The 19,014-nt window shown below is 39.0% G+C and overlaps 1 long non-coding RNA gene across 1 annotated transcript in view; it reads right to left on the bottom strand.

Annotated features, from left to right (window-relative positions):
* Positions 1-19,014, bottom strand: part of LOC122454387 — a 38,804-nt gene that overhangs the window by 16,693 nt on the left and 3,097 nt on the right. Inside the window, exon 2 of the long non-coding RNA XR_006273375.1 lies at positions 17,193-17,282. This is a non-coding gene — a long non-coding RNA (uncharacterized LOC122454387). The remainder of the gene's footprint in view (positions 1-17,192; positions 17,283-19,014) is intronic.

The following is a 19,014-nucleotide window of genomic DNA, read 5'->3' as shown; positions in this document are numbered from 1 at the left end:
TGAATAATAAAGGCATTAGGGTTTCTCTTTATGGGTTATTCTCTAAGTGTGGTCACCAGACTAGCAGCTTCAGCATCACCTAGAAACTTGTTAGAAACACAAATTCTCAGGCCCCACCCTAAATTTACTGAGACAGAATTTCTGCGGCTGGGGCTAGCAGTTGATATTTGAACCAACCCTCAAAGTAATACTGCTGCTGCTTCTCCCAAAGTAATACTGATGCACACTAACCCCCAACACAGTAGCCACTGGCCACATTTTGAGGCTACTGAACACTCAGTGCGGCTAGTCCGAATTGAAATATGCTGTAAGTGTACATCACACACCAGATCTCAAGGACTTAAAAAATAATGTAAAACATCTTATTAATAATTCTTACAATGAATGCATGTTGAAATACTATTTTGAATATACTGGATTAAATTAACTATATAGAGTGTGGCCTGAGAATTTGTATTTCTAACAAGTTTCTAGGTGATACTGAAGCTTGTAGTCTGGTGACCACACTTAGAGAATTACCCAGAAAGAGAAACCCTAATGCCTTTATTCGGAGAAGGCAATGGCACCCCACTCCAGTACTCTTGCCTGGAAAATCCCATGGATGGAGGAGCCTGGTAGGCTGCGGTCCACGGGACCACTAACTAAGAGTCGGACACGACTGAGCGAGTTCACTTTCACTTTTCACTTTCATGCATCGGAGAAGGAAATGGCAACCCACTCCAGTGTTCTTGCCTGGAGAATCCCAGGGACGGGGGAGCCTGGTGGGCTGACATCTATGGGGTCGCACAGAGTTGGACACAACTGAAGTGACTTAGCAGAAGCAGCAATGCCTTTATTATTCAAGAACATGGTTAGTGGACCAGCAGCAGACCTTGGAGCTTGTAAGATATGCATAATCCCTGGTCCTGCCCTTGACCAATTAAACTGGAACCTGAATTTTAACAAGAATGTTATTAATATTATTAATAATATGGTATTAATATTATTGTATTAACAATATATTATTAAGGATGTTATTAATATTAACATTTAACAGGAATTTTATTAATATTAATTTCACTTTGTATTTATTTATTTTCATGTGACTACTCAATTTTTTAATTTAGCTATAGCTGATTTACAGTGTTATATTAGTTTCAGATGTACAACTTGGTGATTCAAAATTTTTATAGATTATACTCCACTTAGGGCTTCCCAGGTGGCTCAGACAGTAAAGAATCTGCCTGCAATATAGGACAGGTTTGATCCCTGGGTCGGGAAGATCCCCTGGAGAAGGGAATGGCAACTCACTCCAGTATTCTTGCATGGAGAATTCCATGGACATAGGAGCCTGGCAGGCTGCACTTCATGGGTCACAAAAATTCAGACATGACTGACCGACTATTTAAAATTATCATAAAATACTGGCTATGTTCCCTGAGCTGTACACTATGTCCTTGTAGCTTATTTATTTCATACACAGTAGTTTGTACCTCTTAAGCCCCTACCCCTATCTTGACCCTTCCTTCATCTCTCTCCCCAATAGTAACCATTAGCTTGTTCTCTATATCTGTGAGTCTGTTTCTGTTTATTATATTCATTCATTTTATTTTTTAGATTCCACATGTAAGTGATAATATATAGTATTTGTCTTTTTCTGTCTGACTTATTTCACTAAGCATAATCTCCTCCAGATCAATGTTGTCATTAATGGCAAATTTTCGTTATTTTTCATGACCGAGTAATATTCCACGGTGTGTATGTGTGAGTGTGTGTGTGAGTGTGTGTGTGTGTGTGTGTAAAACATCTTTATCCATTTATCTGCTGATGGACACTTAGGTTGCTTTCATATCTTGGCTATTGCAAATAATGCTGCTATGAGCACTAGGGTGCATGTATCTCTTCGAATTAGTATTTTTGTTTTCTTTGGGTATGTACTCACAGTGGAATTGCTGGTCATGTGGTAGTTCTATTTTTAGTTTTTTGAGGAACCTTCATACCATTCTCCATAGTGACTATACCAATTTACATTCCCACCAACAGTGTACAGGGTTTCCTTTCTCCATATCCTTACCAACATTTGTTATTTGCAATCTCTTTAATGACAGCCATACTGATGGGTGTGAGGTTTTATTTTGCTATTTTCATGTGACTACTAAAAACTTTTAAATGACACATGAGACGAGCATTATAATTTTACTGGCAGTTCTTCACTAAACGTTGAGAACTGTTCCTGTGGAGCAACAGTTCATAACTAGGACAGTGTTGCCTACCTGGGGACATCTGGCAATGTCTGGAGACATTTTTGGTTTCATAAATCAGACAGAGCAGGGGTTTGATGGACATCTCCTAGATAAAGGCCAGGGACCCTGCTAAACATCCCGTAATTCATAGAACAGTTCCCTACAACAAAGAATTATCCAGTTGAAAATGTCAGTAGTGTTGAGGTTGAGAAAAATATGGTCTACCATAGTGATCCTGCATGTTAGAATCACTCAGGTGAGTTAAAAATATAACTGCCTTTTCCCTTGGACTATCCTTAGACTAACTAAATTGGAATCTCTGGTACAGAGGCCAGGGCATGGTTGTTCATTTTGTTTTACTTTTTAAAATTCCTCAGGGATTCCAATGCATAGCCAGAGTTGAGAACCTCTGTTCTAGAGGGAAGGATAGAAACCTCATTCATTTTTAAATGCTGTAGGCTGCTAGCATCCACTGCCCCTTAGCCCCAGACCTGAGAATCTGCCCTTCTATCAAGTTTCCAGGAAATGCTTAAGCTGCTGGTTCAGTGTCCTATGGATCATTTGTATACCATTCAATATAGCACTAGGCATTTCTACTCTCCAGATGGCCTACCACACAGAGACAGCAGAGATCCCCAGCAGACTAGGGCAGTCGCTTCCTGCATCAGAGAGGGCAACTCCCCCTTGACGGGAACCTAAGGCTCTATCAAAGTGACTTCTCCATTCTGCCGAGACAGAAGTAGCTCTTTGAGGGAGGGGAAGTGGGTAAAGATGTTAAATATTCACTTAGATCCTTTCTGCCCTGCTTTGCAAGCAAGAAACAAAACTATCGGTGACTGGGTCAGCTTAGCAAAACCTCTTTCATTTCACTCTTCAATTTCTGCCAATATACAGTTTAAATCACTTTAAATTTTTACAGATTATAAAATTTTAAAGATTGAAACACCTTTCTTCCTAACATTTCTAAGAAAGCATAAGCCAGGGAAAACAAGCTTGAAACATTTAATGGTTCCCTACTCAATAATTAACTTTTGAAATGTGTGAAAGTCACCCAGTCATGTCCAACTCTGCAACCCCATGGACTGTAGCCTGCCAGGCTCCTCTTTTCATGGGATTCTCCAAGCAAGAATACTGGAGTGTGTTGCCATTTCCTTCTCCAGGGGATCTTCCCCACCCAAAATTTATATATATATATAAATCTAAAATAGATTGCCCTACACACATACACATCTACCTGCTGGACACTTTGCCCACTTTCTATGCTCCAGTCACCTTGGCCTTGACCTTGATTTTGATCATCTCTCCTCATTCACCGTTGCACAGTCACAGTGACAGCATTTCAGCTCCAGAAGGTCCTTGAATTCCTATTTTCATCAGTGATGGCCTGTCTAGTAGACCTCCTGCCTGTGCATCCACATTCCAGGCATGAAGACCCTTGTACCAGTATCATCTGAGTGAGATAACATCTCACATCCTCTGGTCTTTGCTCAAATGTCATCTTCTGTCTCCCATCTGGACCCCTCTTTCTCAACCCCTTTTCTCCGCTCTACTGCTTCTCCATAGCATACATTGCATACAACCAGGACTACCTGATTTACTTAGTCTTTTTATTGTCTATTGTTTGCCTCTCATTCAGGAGTCTATGCTCCATGAAGGTAGAAATCCCTGTTGTGTTCATTGACAGGACTCAAATGCCTAAAATAATTGCCTGGTACATCATAGGTACACAAGAAACATTTGCTGACCAAACAGGTGTTTGTTTGTTTGTTTTTCAGGTGGTTCATTGGTAAAGAATCTGCCTGCCAATGCAGGAGATTCAGGTTTGATCCCTGGGTCAGGAAGATACCCTGAATAAGGGAATGGCAACCCACTTCTGTATTCTTGCTTGGAAAATTCATGGACAGAGGAGCCTGATGGGCTATAATCCACGGGGTCACAAAGAGTCGGACACAACTAAGCAACAGAGAACACACACAAATATTTCATGTTTCCTATAACTTTATTGTTTTCATTAAATTATTTACAAAATTCTGTTTGGAGCCTATATCTTTACTGCATCCCAAGCAAACAATGAGAAAAACCTACTAGACAGGCCATCACCAAATAAAATAAGAATTCAAGGACCTTCTGGAGCTGAAACGCTGTCACTGTAACTGCCACAGTGAATGAGGAAAAATGATCAAAGTCAAGATCAAAGACGTCCACAGAGGCCTGGACATAAAGGGTCTCATGAAGCAGAGTAAAAGTATGAATTGTGTTTTTGGGTCATTAGGAAGCCACCAAAGGTTTTAGGCAAGGGGTTGGGTAAAGACTGAGCATCATAACAGATGGTTGATAAGGGCCCCTGGATTGCTCTGAGAGCCCGGCACTGCCCGTTTTTATTCAAGGCTCTATGTGTCCCTAATCATCTGATGATGCATAGTTTAGCAGGAGTGCTTGTGCTGGGTAGGGCTGTATTAGCTCTAAGTGCAGAGTCAACTCATCATTAGGAAGCCCGATTTAACACCTAGATCCTCGCAACTCAATGTGTGGTCTGTAGATTAACAGCAGCAGCATCACCTGGGAGTTGGGAAGAAATACAGATTCCCAGGTCCCTCTCTGGACCGAAGAAACTGAAATCTGCATTTTAACACAATCCCCAGGTGACTTAGATCCATGTTAAAGTTGAAGTACTTCTGTCCTAAAGAAATCAGTACTGAATACTCATTGGAAGGACTGATGCTGAAGATGAAGCTCCAATACTTTGGCCACCTGATGAGAAGAACTGACTCACTGGAAAAGACCCTGATAATAGAAAAGGTTGAAGGCAGGAGGAGAAGGAGACAATAGAGGATGAGATGTTTGGATGGTATCACCAACTTTACGAACATGAGTTGGAGCAAGTTCCGGGAGTTGGGGATGGACAGGGAAACCAGGTATGCTGCAGTCCATGAGGTGGCAAAGAGTCAGACACGACTGAGCAACTGAACTGAACTGAACTGTACTAAGTGACTGAGCACACATGTTATTTATACTAACATGCAACAGGTTTATTATTTTAAACAAATCAATATTTTTCATTTCTGTTTTAATTTCTAATATAGTATATGTCAATATATATAGTCCATGTAAGCAATAGCTCTGAGTCCTCAACAACTTTTAAGAGTATAAAATGTCTGGAGATCAGAAAGTTTTGAGAACTGCTACATTAAAGCAAAGTAAAATGAAGGCTGAAAAGCCTCTTGTGGGAAACAGACTTTTCAAGTAGACTGCTGGGTAAGCAGGATGGAACATACTGATAAGAAAGAAAAAAATCAACCTGCTTATAATATAAATAAACCTAACCATGAGCAGGAATGGAAGTGTCTAAATTAGGTTCTCAATGTTCTCTTTATTGTGGTTATTTCCTCTGTCATAAATAACCCAACTGCTAAACCCAGACATGTTCTCCACTGAGCACCCTGCTATTCTCTCCTCCCAGAATGCTTTTCTAACAGTTATTCATATGACCAATTTCCTCACCCACTTCAGGTCCTGGATCAAAATTTATCATTCCAAAGATGCCTACCCTTATCACCTAAACCAAAAGCGCAACCCACCCCATGCCATTCACACACATTTCCGCCTCCCTTCAGCCAGCTTGATTTCTTTTTCACAGACTTAACCAACTACTAAAGTACCATGTAACACATTTGTTTAGTACATCTGCTGATACTATCTTCTCTTCCTAGAATGTAAGCTGCAAAAAGGAAACTTTTTGTTTTGTAATCTATCCCCATCAACTCTTCTAGAACAGTGCCTGGTACCTGGTGCCTTAAGGTAACTATTTGTTAAGTATCAGGAGAGTGAGTTTTGCATACAGAGGTGGTAGAACTTAGAGATCAAGATTGGCTGTTACAATGAAGCAAAATTTGGACTTGAATGTTGGTTCAAACAATTACCAGGTTCAAGCTCTTCAGCAAATTATTACTAATAAGTGCTCTAGCCCTCAATTTTCTCACAAGTAAAATTCTACCTCCCAGGATTATGGTGAGAATAAATAAGAAGATACCTGAAAACAGCATACTGCCTGGAACTTAGTAACTGAGCATTAATCACACTGCTGTGGTTATTGCACCATTATTCACTACTTTATCTTTTATGCTCCCAGGAACCAGTGTCCAGGGTGTACTGATTGGATTAAAGGCAATACAGAGCCTCAGGTTCACCTTTGCTACATAAAGAGTAGCTCAATTTTCCACTGCTCAAGAAGATAATACTTTTCCAGACTCAGGGATATAAGTAAAATGGATTTGACTCATTGCATGTCCATGCTAGAAGCATCATGAGAGGTTATTTAGTTCAACCTTTATTTTAATTTAACAGGTAAGTAAATGGAGGCCTGAGGTGAAAAAGTGTTCTAAAGATCACATAGCTTGTTAGTACATAATAGAACCTAAAATCCAGATTTCACATTCCCAGGCAAGATTCTTTATACTCCAACTGGCATGGAAACTATTTATTTGAGTACTTAATCCCAAAGTTTTTATCCTGTGCAAGATTAGCACAGAGACATAGAAGAAAATATTATGTCTGCATGGACCCAGGATGCCTCTTGAGTGCTCAGTAGCCACTGACAAAACATGTTTGTTATCATTATAATTCATTATTAATGGTTTGCACAGGAATAAACACTGAACAAATAAATCCTACGTATACACCGATACTTTATCATGGGGGCTTCCCTGATAAAGGGAGGCTTCCTTGATAGTTGAGTTGGTAAAGAATCTGCCTGCAATTTAGGAGACCGAGTTCAACTCCTGGGCTGGGAAGATCCCCTGGAGAAGGGATAGGCTACCCACTCCAGTATTCTTGGGCTTCCCTTGTGGCTCAGTTGGCAAAGAATCCGCCTGCAGTGTGGGAGACCCAGGTTGGATCCCTAGGTTGGAAAGATCTCCTGGAGAAGGGAAAGGCTACCCACTCCAGTATTTTGGCCTGGAGAATTCCATGGACTGTATAATCCATGGGTTCACAAAGAGTCAGACACAACTGAGCGACTTTCTTTTTTTTTTTTTTTTAATTTTTTTTTTCATTTATTTTTATTAGTTGGAGGCTAATTACTTTACAATATTGTAGTGGGTTTTGTCATATACACTGAAAGAACACTAACTTCCTTCGTAGAACCATGTAGAAGATCCTAATCAAGGAAAGATAAGTCACTGAAATCATTGCTGCAGAGATTTCTTCAACCTTAGTATATTAATTTTAGATCTGTTAAGCTGTATCTATAAGCTGCACATTTATATTAAAATTCATTAATCAATTTAGTCAACTCTTTTGGTTAGCTTTTTCCCTGAATATTGCTCAAAAGTCTCAGAAACAGTAAAATCCATGAGATTTAGTTCTATTCTTAAGAGTAGCATTTCCTAAATATATATTCAAAATTGTCCCACACACTTATATACAAGTAACTATAAAGCTGGCTCTCCCACTTGCACAGACAAATGGCCAAATGATATGCATGAAAAGAGAAGTTGTATAAAAATTCAAATACGTGAGACATGACAGTCAAGTCTCTGATCAGGTCTCAAAAAAAAAAAAAAAAAAGGAAGTTAACAAGAGTTGTCATGGAAATATGTTTGAACCACTGAAAGTGCTTTAAAGATCCCTCCTATTTGCCAGACATAACCACTCAACTCTAGTGCACAATACAGACCCATGCAAATCAACATCATAAAACAATATATGGAATGCAGGGCCACAGTAGACCTCCAAGACAGAACAAAACACTGAAGAATAGGAAAGTTCCCTCTGGTAGTTGTCTATGAAGTGCTTTACCTGAAGAATCTAATCTTTAATCCATCTTGCACTCATTCATTTAACAAACATTTATTAAGCAACTGCCAAGTAGGGTTTTGTGCCTCTGGAGTTCAAAGATGAACGACATTTTGATATATTATCCAGCTTAGAATTTAGGAAAGAAAGTCCAGACCAAATCTGTTTTTGAAAGCAATGGGTAGATAAGGAAATGAAAATAAAAACTTCCAAGTTTAGCTGGGATAGATGTCACACAACCCTCTCCATTGGGCAAAGGCTAAATATATAATTATCTAGGGTTAACTGAAGGAAAAAAACAACCAGGAAATGTAAACACTATTCTCACAGATTAAATCTAAGTTTCAAGGGTTGAATAGGAAATACAGGCAGTAATTTCATCATGGCTAAACAGGAAATACACGATCAAGGAAAGGCAAATCAATGGTAAGTATGTAGAATGAGAAGGGATGAATAAATGGAGTTAGGAGTCTAAAGAATATTTATTCATCCACTGAGGAAAGCAGTCATGATATAGTCATAGATGACATTCTCCTATGTGGGCAGTAGGACATCTCAGTAATAAAGTACATTTATTCCCACATTTCTTACCCAAAAAGATAATACTCAGGGCCAACACAAAATACAGAACAGATTAGGTGGTAGTTAGCAAAATACCAAATAATATGGGATAACAAAACATCTTGGATCATTCTAGTCTTCAGGAAATCAAGTGAATAAACATTGCCTATTCATTTAGTTCTGGAAAGTTAAGCAATGGCAGTATTTGGCAAAGCAACTTACTTTCGCCAGCTGCAAATAAAGAATTCTGTAAGGGTTCTTTATCTTTTAGGGTCCTAAATTTCTATCTACCAACTCTGAAATCATGGCAGTCAACCAGTTTCTCACCATGAAAACAATTCAGGCCTACTCATTCACATTTATTTGCTTGCATGTTTCCCCAGCTTTCCTGCCTAAGGAGATACAGGGCAGTCTGGAGCATAAACTCTAAAGTGGGATAGCCTGGGTCAGAATCAGCCCCATCCCTGCTGCTTGTGTGATCTTACAAGAGTTAATATTCTCAGCTTCAATTTCCTCATCTGTACAAGGGACACTATAGAAGGAAGCTACCACTAGAGATTGCTGTGAGGCTTAAGAAGACTGCCACATGGTGAGAGCTCAGTAACCTCGGCCATGATTAGCAGATGACATTCTGAGCAAATAAGAATGTGGCGTGGACCTCGCTGGTGGGACAGTAGATAGGAATCCCCCTGTCAATGCAAGGGAACATGGGATGGATCCCTAGTCTGGGAGGATTCCTTACAGTGCAGAGCAACTGAGACCCAGCACCACAATCGCTGAGCTGTAGTGCTGCAACTGCTGAAGCCTCTGCTTACAGAGCCTGTGCCCTGAAACAAGAGAGCCCCTGAAGTGAGAAGCCTGTGCAAGGAAACTAGAGAGCTGCCCCCAGCTCGTGGCAACTAGGGAAAGACCACATGCAGCAATGAAGACCCAATGCAATAAAAAAAAGAGAGAAAAACCTGGTGCCAATGGCTATCACTGGCCTGAAGAGACAGTGCAGTCAGTATGGCTTTTTAATGTTTTATTGTCCTTCTTACCAGGCTCCTGTTTAAATGAATTCAAGTATAATTATATGTCACTATTTAGTTCACCTATGCTATACAACAGCTTCGCAGGTGGCACTCGTGGTAAATAACTCACCTGCCAACGCAGGAGATGTAAGAGACACAGTTTTGACTCCTGGATTGGGAAGATCCCCTGGAGGAGGAAATGGCAACCCACTCCAGTATTCTTGCTGGGAGAATCCCATGGACAGATGGACAGAGGAGGCTGGTGGGCTACATTCCATAGGGTCGCAGAGTCAGACACGAGTGAAGCAATTTAGCACGCATGCTACATGGCCCTCTAGAGGTTTTGTGAAGTCTTTCTGAACTTCCTCTTTTACCTATGCTGATGCTCACATCTAAAAGGATTATGCCTCCATTCCCCTCATGAGTTAAGTTCTGAGTAAGTTAGTTCTCATTCTAGCGATCCTTTTGGTGTTCAAAGAAGGAAGATCCCACAACTGAGCCCTCATCTCTAACTTCATGCAGCAGGGGCATGGACAGTGTATGTCCTTAGGACAATGCCATGTGCAGCGTGGCTCAGGGGGCAAAGAGAAGCAAGAAGTGGGGAAAATGATTCTGAGAATCGTTTCAAGAACAGTGAAAGCCTCTAGACCTAAAAGCCTTGCTGGCCACGGCTACCTTGGTTTCCTTCTCTCCTTACCAGTTCCTAGACAACAAACTATATCTGAATCCACAGTGGAGAACTCTTATAAGGCACCTTAATGAGTCCTTCATGCCTGCTCAGAATGCACAAGCTATGTGCAATGTAGAACAATTGATTAGATCCTCAAATTATCAAGCCAAAGATAACTATCAAAGTAGAAACAAGCTGAGAAAAAAAAAAGGTCTTTTTAAGTGAAGGAAAAAACAGTGACAGGAAGTAGAGTCATCTTTCCTGACCTCTTGGGTACCTTTTACCCTGATCTTTAACCTACGCAGGCTGGCACCTCAATACACCATGATCTTGCAACCTTGGACCAGCAGGTTTGGATAAACATCCCCAGGACCAGTGCTGCAGTTTGAATTATTATTGATGCCTGGAATACAGAAATTAAAGCCATCAAGTTCTGGGTCCCTTTAAACCAAGACTACATAGCATCATCAAAATATGAAGTTTTCATAGAATTGGTCCTACTGACCCTCTACCCTGTGATGTTTTGAGGGGGCCTTCCTATACAGAGAGCTGAAGGACCACTTGATGTATGAATCCAGCTTGTTTTTCCCAACTTCCCGGGTTTATTCCCAGTGATGTTGGAAATTTATGGAAAGAATACCATGTCCAAAAGAGAACTGGCTTGAAGCAAAAACTTTACAAATGTGAATCTTTAAAAAAAAAATTGACTCTATTCTAAGAACTGTCAGAAGAAGAATTAAAACAAAGATCAGGTGTGGTTATCTGAATATCATATAACATACTCCAATATTAACAGTATATTGGCTATTATAAAAAGGTAAATGCCCAGTGATGAGGCAAAGAGTAGTTGACATGAATGAGCTCCAAATGGAGAGAGACTAATTGATCTTCAGCTCTTTCTCCCTGAAAAGAGAGGAACGTATTCCAAATATGTAGTTGTTCTTTCAATAACAGCACTATGCATATAATATCTGAAGGCTCGTGTTATGTGTTGGTAAAATTACTATCTATATTTTGTCTGTGGATAACCAAAGACCAAGGGAAACATATTACTCCTTAGGTAAGATGACCAACTAATATCTAAAGCAAAACTACTCTCTGGAGCAGCTGGAAATGCTTGTTAAAATAATCTGTGAAAGAAGGTCAATTTCACTGTTCTCAGGACTCTCAAAATCTTCAGTGCAAAAAAAAAAAAATTTAAAAACCCACAGGGGAAAAAAAAAAAACCCTTCAGTGCATATCACCTGGGAACCCTATAAAAACTACATATTCCCAGGGTCCTACCCCCTTGAGCATGCCTGAGAAGACCCAGGCATTTCCATATAACAAGCATTCTAGGAATAAGATAGATATATAATTAAAGGGTTGGAAATAGGGCCTGCAGATAAGGGCCAAAAATGTGAGTTATTTAGAAAAACAGAGATAGGATTTCATCTGTTTCAAGTACTGTATATATAGATATTATCTATAGATAATATAGGAGCAATTTTCTATTTCCACTACATTGAACAACTTAGAATTGCGACAGGAGACATTTAGCACAGTATAGACTGAAATATACCTGTCTCTAAAATGCCCTGATTAGCACCATTTCAGAGTCTCTTCCTCTGTCCTGTTGTTTAGACATGGCAATCCACTGCTAAGGATGGGCAAGCTTTCAGAACAGTCAAAGCAGGGAACAGAAGACCAGGAAAAGCATTGCAGATCATAACACACCCCAGGAACTCCAAAGGGAGAGAAAACCGGGACAGAGCCAGGGTGTTCCCAGATATCCATAAACTCATCCACAACCAACAGCCACAGAAAGAGCCCAGAGTGGCTCTCGCACCACTTGCCCTTTGCTCAGGCTGATCCTCTTCTGTACCCAGGCCTGAACGTACATAAAGGTGTGATGTCGGCAATGTTTGTTTTGGTTGCCACCCTGGTAACCTGGCGTCCTCAAGTCATGGGTTTGGATTCATATTAACAGAAGCTCAGAGTCTAGTTTACTAGATTTGTGATCTTCCAACAAATTGCTTAACCTCTGCAAGTCTCAGTTCCCTCAGCTGTAAGGTGAGAATAATAAAACCAACCCCACAGGGTGTTGTGAGGATCAAATAAATTAAGAATGAGTTAAGATGTAAGGCCACATATACATTCAACAAATTATAATTTTTTGTCATTTCTTTTATTGCTTTAGCACTACTGAAGTCATTGATACTATGATCATTCACATCATTATTCCAATGGATCCTAAAGTTCTTAGACTCCAATGAAAGTTCAGAATTACAGGCCAGGGAACACTGCTTCAGCCCATTCCCACTTTTCTCTTTAATATCTAAGAAACCTCTACAATCTTCCAACTTAACTGCAGTAAGTGAACTCATAGTTAAGGGTTATCCTCTTTGTCACTGACTCAATCATATTCACCAATTTTATTAGTATCATTTTTATTTTCATTTTAGGTTAGAGTATAGTTGATTAACAATGTTATGTTAGTTACAGGTATACAGTAAAATGATTCAGTTACACATATTCATGTATCTGTTCTTTTTCAAATTCTTTTCCCATTTAGTTATTACAGAATGTTGAGCAGAGTTTCCTTTGCTACACAGTAGGTCCTTGTTGGTTGTCTATTTTAAATAAAGTGTTACCCTCTTTGTCACTGACCTAATCATCTTCACCAATTTTATGAACATCTTTAAAACAGTGTTCTCTATGTCTTAAACTGAAGCCATAATCCTAATGATGGAAATTTCAGGTATTGCAACAGATTCAAAGTCAGAATTCACGGGTTAGAAAGATCTATCAGTCATTCTTCATTCATACCAGTTTGTAAGAGATCAACTAAGAATAAGCAGAATCAGATCTTCCCATATATCCAACTTTATTTAATGCTGGGATAATGTTGAGACTGGGCATAAAGTTTGGCTAGTGATAACGTGTGATTATGAACTTCCAATTTCAACACCCCTTTTAACCTTCCACCCGTGACTACTTTCCAGAGAAACTGCATACTTCTCACTGCCTGAAAAAGCCATGTCCCCATTCTCTCCTAGAGAAATCTCAAACATTCTTCAAAGACTAAGTCAGAAGTCCTCCTCTATGAAACCTCCCTAGAACCTGAAGTTGAAGGTAATAACACATATAACTAAAGAGCTGAAAGAAAGCTTCTCTGATTTTATGGCTTGAATATATTACGTGTTTTAAAAATGCAATTGAAGGGCTTTTAGTAGGAAAACGCTGACTGATTTCAACTCTCAGCATTCTACAGGAATTATGATTTTTTTCAAAGCTTTGGTTGTTTTTTTCATCTGCACCTATTTGTCTCAGGACCTGTTTTCACAGGAAACCAAGAAAAGCCATTTCATAATATTCATGCTTGTGAGGGTGTAAGGAAATGACCACACTCATACACTGTGTGGTAAGAACACACATTTTACAGATCTTTCTAGGGTAATTAATAGGCTATCAACACTTTTAAAAGGCATATTCTGTGAACAAGACATTCTTCTAGACCTCTACAGTAATCCACATATGAGCACAAAGAGAGAAATATGAGGATGTTCTCTGCAGAATACTATATAATAGGCAAATGTTGAAAATATCTGTAAAAATATATGTAAAAAAGAGAACGACTAAATTGCAGCATAAGCATTTTATGAAGCACTGTGAAGCTGTTTAAAAGGTCATTTTAAAAGCATGAGTTTGATCTGTATTTACTGGTAGGAAAGATGTTGATGATATACAAGTGAGCAAAAAAATTAAATTAAAAAGGCATGAGTATTGTGTTCTGTATCTGTTATTTTCCCCTCTCTTTCCGGAAATACACACACACACACACACCCCTCAAACTATTAGCATGGTTACCACTGGGGAGGCAGATGGCTTAGGGGTGGAAGTGATAGCAATGGTACAGAAGGGGCTACAAAGGAGAATGCCTTTCTTTTTTTAAAAAAAGTGCATATTACCTTTAAAATTGAAAAAGAAAATAAATGCATTAAGATATTAACATCTGAAACATTCTTTACCATTTTAATTTTTCTGAAACTTCATAATCAGCACTGGCAGCAAAAAAAAAAAAAAACAGGGGATGTTACCTGTACATTCTCCTTCTATCTCATATATATCAGTGTAAATATGTCTTGGGACCAAATTTAAGGGTAGAAGTAACCTAAAATGCTATTAACAAGGAAATTATCTGCTGACACTATTGTCTTATATACAATTGCTAGCTCTTTTAAGATGAAAAAATCCACATGAACAAAATGTATTGCAAACACTCATTATAGTTTTCATAAGCAAAATAAGGAAAACCACAATTACAAAGGCAAACAGGAAATTAAACCCAACTATAAATGTATACCTAAACCTCCTGTATATTCTTTCTTTCTTTATTCAGGAAATTAAACGATACCGAATGACAATGATCTGCAAGCTCTCAAGGGTTTAAGAGCAAGTACAGCATTGACTCATGAGAAAACTACAGCAAACAATGCTACTGTCGAGAGGATTTAATAGTCTTGAAAAAAAAAATGCTGCAAAAAACTATCCCCCAAAGGCAACCCATCGTGAACCAGGTGTTTTTGTCTCCAGAATTTGCTTTCCATAGAATTCTATGAGGGAGAGTGAGTTTCAGGGAGAATCTGCTGGCTAGTTACAGTAAAGCCCAAAATGCAATGAGAAAGACATGGGATGGTGTTGAGAAACATGGCCCCTGCTTGGCTGTGTGATTATAAGCAAAGAACACTAAGCCTTGACTATAAACTAGGAATAAATATATAAAATGACAAGGCTGCTCTGAGGATTAACAGGAAAAAATGTGCAGCAAAGCACTTTGTCTAGATAATACTACTCAGATATTGATTTTTGTCATTTCTGTTTTCAAAAACTCCAATGTTGGGGTAAGAACAGTAAGATGATCAAAAAATGTAAAAGATTTCAATAATACATCATTTTTGTAAAACCACTCCTAATGGCCTATGACTTGATCAATGTGACTGGCAGACATCTATGGAAACTTAAGAGGAACAAATAGGCCAACATCGACAAGCAGCAGCAAATAATGTCTATTAAAACTACTTGGTTAATGATACGGGGTCCATTCATTTGGCTAATGTTTACTGAATATGAACTCTGCTTCACACACTGTGTTAGATGCTATGGACAGATAGTATTGTGTAAAACTGGGCTCCTAACTAACAACTCAGAATCACTGCAAATGAAAGGTACTGAAAAAAACTACGTAATTCCAAGTATGCAGTAGTTTACTTAGGAGATGATCCCAGAAATCACTGTGAGGAAATGAGGAAGTCAGACAGAGAAGGGAGGAAAACCAATAAACAGTACACTGACTAGCCAGTTACTTCTACAGCAGAGTAGTCACTTATCCCTGAGGACTGGGGAGCTCCCAGGACACAGGACTTTCTATGCTAAAACTGGGAAACCTGAGATGAGCTGATCACCCACCTCTGTCAACAACTGGGTCTCAATCATTGTGAAGGCCTTCTGAGGGATTGCATAGAACACAACTTAGAATTATCTCAATGAAAGGCAAGAAAGTATTTATCCACCAGCCTTCAATGGTTGAGGATCACTCAAAGGCATTATTTTTCAGTTACTGCCCATCTGACACATGTGGCAAAAAGGCCTCTCCTGTGTCCAGAGAATGCCCTCTGAAATAAAGACACAGGAAGATGTTGGCATGTTTATGAAGTATCTGCAGGCAAACTCTAGGGTCAGCCAAGGGGACATGGGCAAGGCGTCAAGGCCATCTGATACGTGATTATTCTTTCCCAGTCTGATGGGCTAAAGAATGAGCTCAATGCTGTTTTCATCAAAATTCCCTAATTAGTGTCGAGTTTTGATCTAACTTCATATTTGCATCCCTTTTTGAGCATTTGAAGACAATTTGAGGGTATTTTATTTTCTCAGCCTCAGACAACTACTCCCATAGTAGAAAACAATAAAAAGTTTCACAGGATTTATCTAGAATATGTGTGTGCTGGGGTGGGGACAGAGGTGGGGAGCAGGGCAAACTCTTCCATGGAACTGAGGTTGAGAACTGACAACTTAGTCATAGCGTCCCTAGTGTCAGGATCCTTGTTACACTTCCCTTTACCTTTAAAGGAGAATTGAGATCCTTCAGTTTTATAAAGCACATTTTTTAGGTTCCCACTGAGTTGATTAATGGTCATGATTCATACTTGTGTCTCTTCCAAGGTTCTTGTCACATACCCATTTCCTCCTCCCAGGTGAATTTGCAGATCACCCCTAATTCCCTGAAGGCCTGAAACCTGTAAGCCTGGGTGAGCACCGCCTCCTTTCATTTCTGCTGTGACCATCGTGGTCCATTTCTATTTTCTCCAAGACTCAAAATTTTGCATTAGATTCTAGGTGACTACTAGGGAAATCAGGGATGTTTAATGGAACTCAGAGAACAGTCATTACTGACACCCAACACACTCAAATCTCTGGTGTAATTTAAAAGCCATGATGCTGTTTAACCTAAAAGCTATAGGTTAGAGGAACTTGCTGTATCATAATAAGAACATGAGCTCTGCACATTCAGAAGATAAATAAATCATAAGTTCAAACTGTAGATTCTGTCACTTGGCTAAACTCTCAAACATTTCCCCAACTACCCAAGGCCTGACCTTATTAATCTGATGTGGTTGTATGCATTCTATCTCACCACATTTCTTAGCACCTATGTTATGGCCTTTTACCAAGCTTACCTTCCCACCATGATTACAGACAGTATCTTAGAATGATGATCTTTTCATGGTTTCATTACCAAGCAAGAAGCAATCTGTATAATTCCTTTCCCATAAACTAACTGCTTAGACTTTTCCTATTAACTTTTCATTTCAAAACTTGTCCTTTGGTTTCAAGGAATAAACCAGCCCTCATTTTACAGAGAGAGCAGCTGAGATCCCAAGATGTTAAATGACTTACCTGAGGTCACTCAACTTGCAGCCACAAGCCCTCTTCCTAGGTGACTTGCCTTTCATCCACATCACACATCATGCATGTCTCCTTGCTTATCTGGAAAGAAGAGAACATCTCAGGCAGTTTCTCCCCATCCATGTGCCTGGCTCAGACCTGAGTGCTTTAGGATCTTCCTCTGTCACCACCTCCGTAGACATGAATGAATGTCAATAGCACCTACAGTCTCTTCCAGACATTTGGTGCTCACAGTGTCCTATGCAGACAGCAGCTATTCAGTTTCATAAATAATGTATCTGTCTGCACAACTCAGGTTCAAGGCCACTGAGGATACACATCATAATTATATATTTCTTTTCATTTTCCCATCATGCTTAGATACCTGCCACTATGCATATGGAGATGTTTCACAAATATTTAATGAGGATGATAATGAAAACTCCATTGATAGAACCATTTTTTTAAATGATGTTGTAGGGACTAAAATTATATTTATATATGATAATATGTACATGATTTCTACATATATATCATAAATAATATACACTTAGAGCTTTAATTTTTATTCTTGAGGTTAAAATTAATTTTTGAAATTAAAATTAATTATGTTTAGTATTGAAACACTAATAAGAGATATTGGCTTCCAAATACAGTGCTGCCTATACAGAAACCAGGATGGAATCCTCACTAGTGCTCCATTACAATAAGGCAATGGAATTGTTCCTTGTTCTTGTTGTGTTTTTGTGTTTGTTAGAGCAATTGCATTACAGAACTAAAGGATGAATTTGCATTTACACAGCTGACAAATTTAGTAGACTCCTGATGTGAAATGCTTTATTCAATTTACTTCCCCAGAGGTGGGGAACTCCCTAAAGCTGAAGTCCTGTTCTCCAGCCCTTTAGGAAACTGACTGAAAGCCAAAGGCAACTTTGTTCCAGAGTTAAAGATCAAAGGACTCTTCCATGGGTTAGGGAACAACAGGGCCAGAGAAACGCAACTCATATTAAATATATCTTGCCACTGCTCCGGCAAGGTGGTAGGAATTTGTGATCCTGCCTGCATTTCTTCTGTAAGGTATATATGGAGACCTTTAAAGTTAAAGTTAGGAAATAAGACTTACAGGAGAAAATGTAAAGAAAAGGCAAAAAGAACAGGAGGTTTTCACTAAACAAAGATCAGAAGTGCTTTTAACCTTCAGGTATTTAAAGGTAAGCCATGGTTTTACATTTTTACCAAAGTAAGATAAGTATGAATTGCCACAGGGAAACTAAGAATTTTAGGCTCAGAAGAAAGCATGTAAGGAGAAGAGAATGCATTGCTAAATTCACAAGGTACCTTAGATGCTCCAAGTTGGGAATTTTGCAAAGCAAGGAGTCTGAGAGGCCACATGGTGGACTGGTGCAATGAGAATAGGTGGTATGTCTGGCTCAAAGGCCAGAGACTTCTTTGCTTCTTCCACTGGCTCAGTTTTTTGTTTTTCCAAACTATGCATTACAATTCATTAACAGGTTATGAAATCAAGTTGTCACAACCAAGGCTTTTAAAAAACGGTACAGGACAGATTCTATCAGCGTGTACTGCAAGTTTTGTTTTGTTTTTTTTTTAAAAGGTAATTATTGTTCTATGAAACTTTGATTTTTTATTTGGTTATGTGTATATGTACTGAGTCAAAATGTAAAATTTTAATATTTCTTACATGAATCCTAAAAAATGTCCGAAACCACACACACACAAAAAGAAATTGGCATGTCTGGGTAGGCACAAAATTCTCAAAGTGACAATCTTAGCTTGGATCTGTGACCCAAATCTTCTACTGCCCTAAAGAAAGGTG

Source organism: Cervus canadensis, chromosome 16 (assembly GCF_019320065.1).
Source record: "Cervus canadensis isolate Bull #8, Minnesota chromosome 16, ASM1932006v1, whole genome shotgun sequence".
Lineage (NCBI taxonomy): Eukaryota > Metazoa > Chordata > Mammalia > Artiodactyla > Cervidae > Cervus > Cervus canadensis.
Note: the sequence above shows the minus strand (reverse complement) of the source record. Positions and strands in the feature narration are given on the sequence as shown.